The following is a 9050-nucleotide window of genomic DNA, read 5'->3' as shown; positions in this document are numbered from 1 at the left end:
TAAGGTGTAGAGATGATGGATGGATGATGAGTTGATGCAACTACTACCACTATCACATCAAGACAACTCATTAAAAGAATGTTTGAAGCTTAAATTGTGCGTCTAAACCTACATTATGCTTCTCAGCGTGCAGCTTTGGGTCGATCCAGACGGCACAAAAACTAGAACTTCTGGTTATTTAGGTGTTGGATTGTTTCGAGGAGAGCTGCTGCAACGTTCTAACTCTGCCTGTGAACGAAGTCCTGCCCCTGGAGCAGCTCGGTCAGGTGTGAAGCCGTGGGTCTGACGGACAGCAGACGGCGTCCATCGCTGCCTCCACCAGCGGCGTATGAAAGATTAAAGAGCCCTTCCTCCTCTCCGCCGCCGGCTTAAGGACACAATCAGTGTGATGGCCGTCCAGATGAAGTCACCGCCGCCTCCTCACACACTGACTCATCATAATCAACATGTCTTTGACTCATCATATTAACATGGCTAGTTGGCTCACGTCACAGCAATAACACTAAAAGCCAATGATTCAGTGCTGAATGAGTTTGACAGCCCATCCTCCAGCTGCTGCATCCCCGTCTCCATCCTTCTATCGCTTCCCCTCCTCCCATCGCCACTCTCTCCTCTCTCCTTCCTCTCCTTCCTCCTCCTCCTCGGTCCTACTTTTCTCTTCCTCCCACTCTTTCTTTCACTTCTTCCCATCTCCCTCTCTTTCTCCCTCCTTCGCTCTTTCTCACTCCTCCTCGTCTCCATCTCGCCACTCGCTTCTTGACTCTGGGAGAAAAAACAAAAACTTCTCACTTTGTGGCTCACAAAGCCAAACTTGTCCAAGAAAACCGAGTGTAAGAAACACACAGAATCCACTCCTTCCTCCTCCTCTGTGTAGAAGCGTACCGTGCAGTAGGTGTGAAGCTCTCCCAGAGTTTCAGCTTCTCCCCTGCTGTCCGCGCTGTTTTGAAGAAGGCAGAATCGGCCCTTTATGATATTTCTGAGCGTGAAAGTGGGAAGGCGGAATCGATAGCGGCCGCTCATGTAAACGCTGCCCTGGGCGGCGGAATGAAATGGGTCAAACAACAACGTGCGTCACGGCGGACATCAATCACCAGCGCACTCTGATCAATAACAACACAGGATCAATGCCGCTTTCTGTGACGGCCACACATGAAGCTAAACTGTGCACGCCTGAAATACTGCGTGGTGTTACATCCACCAGCGCGTTGTCCACCGTTCTGGGAGCCAGGTCCAGATGTGCAGGTTTGAACTCTGCAGCAGGACCTCTGTTGTGGCTTCTCAGTGTATTTTACACACAGACTGGATGCTGGAGATCACGTTAAAGCAGATTCATTCACTGTAAAGACGAGAACCTGCTCCTCAAAAAATTTCCACTGTTTCCCCTCCTTGTGCTTCCCTGAACTATAAAGAGAGATGGGTCTTTTTTTAGCTGCTCTGTTGAGGTGAAAGAGTTTTCATGGCATGAAGGCTCTTTTTTAACCTGCTAGATCACCATGGTAACGGATGCTGCACAGCTAACCTGCTCCGGAGAAGGTTTACCGTAGAAACCAGCCTCCAGAAGCAGCTCCCGTTCACTAGTTCTTTTCCTTTATACTCTCTCTGACTGATCAACATTCAGAGATGATGAAAGAAGCTATAATAAAGAACAAGGAAGTCTTTATTAATCCCACAGGGGGACTTTTGTGGAGTTAAAGGAGCAAACATTTAGGAAATGTCATGCAAAAATTAAAAAAATAAACAAGTACAAAGTTATGGAAGTAGCAGCAGCAGACCTGTCAGTGATCAATGGGTTCTGACTGTCAGCGCCTGAACGGTCAGAGGTCCAACTCCTACAACACTAATGTTATTTCAGAAGATGCTGTCGGATTGGGACTCGTTATCAGCAGAAACCACATATCAGTCAGTTATTAAACCAGAAACTAAAACCCCTCCTCAGCTGCTTAGTTTTCCTTCTGTCTGCTCATCCTGGAGCACAAACATCCTCATTTCTTCAACATCTGGTTCAGAGAGATCTGGACTTTCAGTCACTCGTGGTCGAACCGCTGGTTGTCGCTTACCTTCAGCAGCTCCTTCAGGTGAAGACTCAGACTCCACGTTTCCATCCTCAGTGTCTGCCAGAGGGCCTTTTCCCTGCTGATGGCCTCCTCTGTGGTCCACCACCAGCTCCACACAGGCCTGTTAGTCCGACATGTGACACCAACTGGAGGCTGCAGGCAGCCTGACGAGGCACAAACATCATGCTGGATAAAAAAAAACAATTCTCTGGAAAACAGGGAGCTGCTTCGCTGTTGTTTTAGTATCCAAAAGGAAGAAAAAGAGGCAAAACAGCTGGTGAGAAATAACCACGAGCAAAACTTTAACAGCTGAAGAACTTCTGAACAAACCATTCCCTCTCCAGGTAAAGGAGGCTTGTTTGTTTCCTGTTAAACCGGCCAATCAGGATGCATCTATCATCCAATCACATGTGAGATCACACCTACTCAGTGAACCAATAACAGAGCTGCTCTGGAGGCGGGGCTTCTTCTGAAACTCCAGGACAAGATGGCCTCCACAGGAACCAGCTCTGCAGGTGATGCTGAAGCTTCTGCTGAACAGGCTGCTGCAGGAATCAGCTGAGGAAGCACAGGTCTCTCTGTACCGGGGTCATAGGGGGCTTCTTAACCACAACAACTTCCTTATTTCCACTCCCATGTGACCAACACAGCCAATCAGAATCAGACTCAGGTAAGCCTGACTGCAACCCTCTTAAAGACATAAAGTCACCTAATGTGGTCCTAGTAACGTCTTTAGTAAATAAACTGTGCAAATTAGTACCAAACTATGAGTCATGATCTTGTGCATCTTCTCCACAGAAGGTCTGAATGTGATCAGGTGGAGAACTTTCTAACAAAATATATCCACTCATGGTGTTTTATTAGAAACTCTTCTTGCATCATTTACAGCCACAGCGCGGCTTTAGCTGTGATAAATGTTCATGTTCCTCATAGACCTGCATTATCACAACCTGTTCACACTCACTGATGAAGAGAGAAAGCTGCTGAAGATGCTTTAAAGTTTCTGCCTTTGCCACCAGTGGGCCTGCCCACCTGCTGCCCATCCCCTCATCAGCTCCTCCTGCAGCTTTCATTCAGCTCTTCAACTCATTTCTGACTTCATTGCTTCAGACCTTCAGGTGGTACAAACCCTGTTCTAGTATCTGCTGCTCCTCGTGCTTCCTCAGCGTCGTTTGACTCCGTCATTCCCTGTTCCTCCACTCTCACCTCCCGGCGTAACAAAAGCTCATCACGACCGGCGCCGCTTCACGCCGCTCCGCTGCCAAACCTCCACGCTTTGGCTCCGTACATCCAGTCCTCGTCCATTCAGCTTTCATTACAGTCAACTGTGCTTGAATGTCCAAGAAATCGCTGCTTATGTACCAGAGAGCAGCGAGGTCAGAGGACAGCTCACGATGTGGACGTCTGTTCATGGTTCAGGTTCCACCAGATGCTGAGGCCTGATCTGCTGCCGTGTGCTGTTGCTGGTGTTTTCTGGGTCATTTTGTGCCTTTTTGGGATTGTTTAGTGTCTCCTCGGCTCGTGTTTGATGCAGGATGTAAAGACGAGTGCTTCACAGTTTGCTGATCATGTTTTTATGGTCATTTTCAGTCTTTTCTGGGTTTCTTTTGTGTCTTTAAAGTAGATTTGTGTCTCATTGTGGATTATTTTGCCTGTTTTTGGAGTAACTTCTGTCTGGTTTTGGCCATCGAGTGTCGTGTTGCTGGTCTTTCACATATTTTGTACCGTTTTTGAGTTATTTTGTGCCTTTTTGGAATCGTTTTATCTCTCTGGGTCATGATTTCTGCAGGATTGTAAAGACTAGTGCCTCACAGTTTGCTGCACATCTTTTTATGGTCATTTTCTGTCTCTTTGCATCTTTGCAGTCATTTTGCATCTATTACGAGTCACTTTTTGCCTTTTTGTGGTCTTTCTGGTCATCGTGTGTCGTGTTGCTGGTCTTTTACATATTTTGTACCTGTTTTGGGTCATTTTTTCCTCTTTGAATTGTCTCCCTGGGTCATGTTTGTTCTCTGTTCTCTCTGGTTTGCAGTCTGCACCAGATGTGGAGCTCTGATTGCCTGGATGTGCTGCTGTTCAGCCACTAGAGAACCACTGAGCTCCAGCGCTGATGCCGGCTGATAAGATCCGGCACACAGTTCCAGATTATCCAAAAGTTTTTTGTGGCGATGGAATCAGAGCTCTGTGCAGTTCTTTCACACCAGAAGAATATTTCTGTCAGATGTGACTCTGCACACGGAGCTGTCATGAAATATACACGCAGTTGGTGCAAGTTTTTTCTTTTTTTTTTATCGCACTGCAAAAACCGAAACACTTCAGTGAGTAAAATTTGCTCAAACAGAGTGAAGGAATAATTCATGTTGTGTTCAATCTGTATGCGTGGCCGGCACTGATTTGGTGATTGTAAAGTGTATGTAGCCGGCCGAAGGAACACTGGAGTGCAGAAATCACCATAAAAGACGTGAAACAAACAGCTCAGGAGCCGCTGGCAGCAGAATAGTCTCCACCATGTACAAACAATCCAGTGTTCAAAATTCAGGATTTAAAAGGAGATGATAGAAAACAAAAAGGATTACTGTGGCTGATTAATGCCTTCAGAACTTTCTCTTCATAAATCTTCATCGGATGGGAGTCGTGTTTCTAAAACGGTCTCTTTGAAACATCATTTGAGCATCATGAAGTTTCGTGATTATGTTTTAATGTCTTTTGTTTCTGGTTCGTATTAATGCTCAGTATTATTACAGCGATGCAGAGACGTGCTCTCGTGTGACATTTAATATCTTTAACAGTTTATTATCAGCTGGCATGACTCTAAAAGAAAATGAATAAAGCCGTATCCTGGGCCTGATAAAGGTTCTGCAGCAGCAGCAGCACTTTTCTGGCAGATCAGCATGAATTTTAAAGTCGGGCTAAAAGACGATGTCCTAGATTTTGGACACGATGTTATCGAGCGCCGGATGACAGTTAATTACAAAAAATGTAAAATATAATGACTTGAATGCAGAGCGGCGGCTCACCATCCTGTTGTCCCTCATTTCCTCGTCCTCGCTCCGTCTTCGTCTGCTCACTGAAGCGTCTCGCCGCCTCTCCTCCAAAAATACACGCTCGCATTTTGAATCTGATCTCATCTGATGTAATGATAACGCGGCTTTAATTATATTTTTTTTATTTTGGATCTTTTTCTACTTCAAAAGAAGTGACTCGTTGGTCTTTTTTAGAGGAAAGCTGTCTTTTCAGAGTCCAAATCTTCAGCAGTATCTGGGCTTCATTCATGTCGCTGCTGTCAGAGGAAAATGTTTTGTAGTCTTCAAAAGTAGGTCTTATCTCCACCAGAATCAAAGCCATCGCTCAGAGTCTTAGTTGTCTGTTTTTTTCTGGGACAAATCTTTGACAGAAGAACAGAAGAGAGAGAATCACTTTATTTTTTCATTACTCTACAATATTAACTTTGTTCAACTGCAACACATTCTGCAGACTGAAACACACACACCATGCAAACACAGAAGAAGATTATCCTGATGAATGAAACGCCGTCCGTCTGCAGCACACAGACACTGAAAGACATTATTTTATTTAATTTGTTGTTGAGAAAGCGTTTGCATCTGTGTATTTAGAAAGAAAAGCTTAGATGAAAGTAATCATTTAATAATAATAACTTTTAATTACATATAGTGATGTGGTTAAAGTGATGAAAGCGTTGAGCTGCTGAACCACCGAGTGCTCGACATGTCGTGTGAATCTGTTCCTCCGCCCGACTCATCGACGCGCTACACGGCTAATTCATTATTAGCTTTTCTCCTGCTTGTTAATTAGTTCTGCCTCGAGTGTCGCTCAGCTGCCCATCGATCAGCCACAACATTAAAACCACCGATCACCTCCATCAGGTGGCATTCAGTCAGAACATGGCGGGAAACCAGCGCTGTGTCTGGAGTGAGTGCAGGAGATGAAGCGTGAGGATCTGAGAGACGTCAGCGAACTGTGATGAACCAGAACAGCAGCACATGTTGTGGGCTATTCCCAGGATGCACTGGGTACCAAAAGTGGTCCAAGGAAGGACAACTGGTGAACCGGCGGCCGAGTCGTGGGCGCCCGAGGCTCGCTGGTGCACATCTGATCCTGCAGAAGCTGCTGGAGAGATTAGTGCTGCTGTTAGCGAATGCACGTCTCTTTGGGGTCACTTCTCATCTTTTCTGGGGTTGTTTTGTGTCTCTGAGGGTAGTTTTTTTACCCCATATTGCATCTTTTTGTCTGTATGTGTTGCTTCTGTGGGCTCGTTTCTTTCTGTTGTGCGTCTTCGGGGTTTTTTTTAGCATCTCTTTGCGGTTGTTGTGCTTCTTCTGGGGCTCATGTTGTCCCTTTTATTGGTGATTTTGCTTATTTTTGGGGTAACTTCTGTCTGGTTTTGGTCGTCATGCGTCTTGTTGCTGGTGTTTCACATATTTTGTACCTTTTTTGGGTCATTTTGAGGCTTTTTTTTTAAAGCTTTTTTGTTTCTCTCAGGCTCCTGTTTGATGTAAAGACCAACACAACAGTTTGCTGCACATCTTTATGATCATTTTCTGTCTTCTTTGGGTTTCTTTCGCGTCTTTAAAGTACGTTTTTGTCTCTTTGTGGATGTTTTACATCTGTTTGTCTAGTTTTGATCATGTTTCACATTTTTTGTCCCATTTTTGCTCCTTTTGGACTTGTTCTGTGACTCTTTGGGTCATGTTTGATGCAGCAGTGTGTCAGTTTGCTGCACGTCTTTTTGGGGTCATCTTCCATCTTCTCTGGGGTTCATCTTTTATTCCATGTTGCCTCTCTTGGTCTTCATCTGGTACTTTTGCAGGGTCAGTCCTTCTGTTTGTGCTCATTTTGCATCCTTTAGAAGCCACTTTATGCCCTTATGAGGTCATTTCATATCGTTTTGAAGTTATTTCTGTCTGGTTTTGGTCATGCGGCCTGTTGCTGGTCTTTCACATGTTTTGTACCGTTTTTTGGTCACTTTGTGCCTTTTTGGACTTGTTTTGTGTCTCTTTAAGTCATGTTTGATGCAACCTTGTAAAGACCAGTGCATGCCTTTTTGTGTCACGTTACATCTTCTCTTTGTTGCGTTTGTGTCTTTGAGGTTAATTTCTGTCTCTTTGCAGCCGTTTTGCATCTTTTTCAGGTAATTTTTGGTCATCGTGCGTCCTTCTGAGGGCGTTTCATGTCTTTGTGGATCAGTTTATACGTTTTAAATCTATTTTTGAAATAGATTTGTTTGTTGTTTTTTCGGTCACGTTTGATGCAGGATCATGTTCAGTGGATCACAGCTGGCAGGCCCGTCAGCGTGTCCATGTTGACTCGTGAGCGTCAGAACTGGACCAAGGTAGCCTGCTCTGATGACTTTATCTTTACATCATGTGGACGACCAGTTTAAGGAACACAACAGGTGTTCAATCTGACTGAGCATCTGTGGGACGTTCTGGAAAAACGTCGATCCACGGAGGCCTCAGCTCACAGATTCCAGGATGTAAAGGATCCGATGCTCACATCTGACTCGGCAGGACGCCACCAGAGGACATGAAGGCAAACTACACGACATTAGATCAGCAGCTCTGCTGTTGTGGCTGTAACGCTGAAACACATTCAGCCACCTGCACCACTGTCTAATCCTCCCTGCTGACTAATGCAAAGCTTTAAACGTGTTTTTAAATGTTACGTTAAATGTCACGTTCCAGGATAAGCACACGTTCGCCACATGAAAGACAACAGCAGCGCTCCTAAACAGACCACTTACTCTCCCCGCTCACAGTGACAGCTCCGACTGCAGGGAGGACTTTTTATAAATGTGATGTCTCGGGTTGATTTCTGCGTCATCCCGACTGTCCCGGAGCGTGACAGGGAATCAATAGCAGCTCCACCTTTAAAGTATCGCAAATAAGCGCTGTAACGCTGCAGACGGAGGATCTGATGCTGGTATTTTTAGAAAGGCTGACGACAACCCAACGCTTGTGTTCTCAGTGCCGTCTAATCAAACACGGAGCGGCGACGGAGGCCGCCGGAAAAATAACAAACGCTTTGTTTGGTTTCAAGTGTTATTTTTGCACAAAGCGGTGCGTCGCTCTGTCATGTTTCTTAAAAAAGAGGGTCACGTTTTCTTGCAAAGCTGAGGATCGGCGTCGTCATCGAACTTCAGTGAAGTCGCGTCGTCTCTATTTAAAGCTGAGCAGACGAGGGTGAGACCAGGACGAGAACTCACTGGTTGTAAAGCAAAATGTGGTTTTGTGGGCCACTCCTGATCTGCACAAATATACGAGTGAGGATTTTGTGTGTGCGTGTTGGAAAGTCAGATATTTGTTGATTTTTAAATCAGCTTTGAGACCAGAGGAGTAAAGAAGACGTTGACAGTGAAAGAAACCAAACTGCTTCATGTTTAAGTGCATTTAATGATTCATTTGAGCAAATGGTGTCACTTCACACGTTCGCTCATCACTCAGCGCCCTGATAAAACAGACTTTAAAATATATGTACATTTTAAGCAGCTTTACCTCCATCACTGCTCAACCTTCTGTCCTACGTGCATTTCTCAGTGTTGGTACAGATTCTGCTCGATGGTTTCAGGACTAAGCGTCACGTCTGATGCTTATAAAAGATCTTTGAAAACCTGCAGTTCAAGTAAAAATGTGAGAATGGAACAACACCCTGACGAGAACGAAGCGCTTTACAGTCTTTTCCACGTGGACGCGCTAATGGAAATGGAAGCCAGCGGTTTGATTGGTCGAAGACGCATCGCATGTGTGCAGATAAATCCCATAAAGCTTCTCCCGCTGTGCTTAATGGGACGTTAAAGCCCAGCTGTCGTGGTCACCGGGGAGCAATGGAGTCATCGCTCCTCTTTTTTATCATCGTAATATATGTACAGCAGTTTCACACTATATATATATATATATATATATATATATATATATACAGACACATTGGTAAACAGCATATTAAAAAAAGAAGAAGCAGAGCTGCCCCTGGAGGACGGTG

The sequence above is a fragment of the Stegastes partitus genome, unplaced genomic scaffold, assembly GCF_000690725.1.
Source record: "Stegastes partitus isolate 25-593 unplaced genomic scaffold, Stegastes_partitus-1.0.2 Scaffold1050, whole genome shotgun sequence".
Taxonomy (NCBI): Eukaryota; Metazoa; Chordata; class Actinopteri; family Pomacentridae; genus Stegastes; species Stegastes partitus.
Note: the sequence above shows the minus strand (reverse complement) of the source record.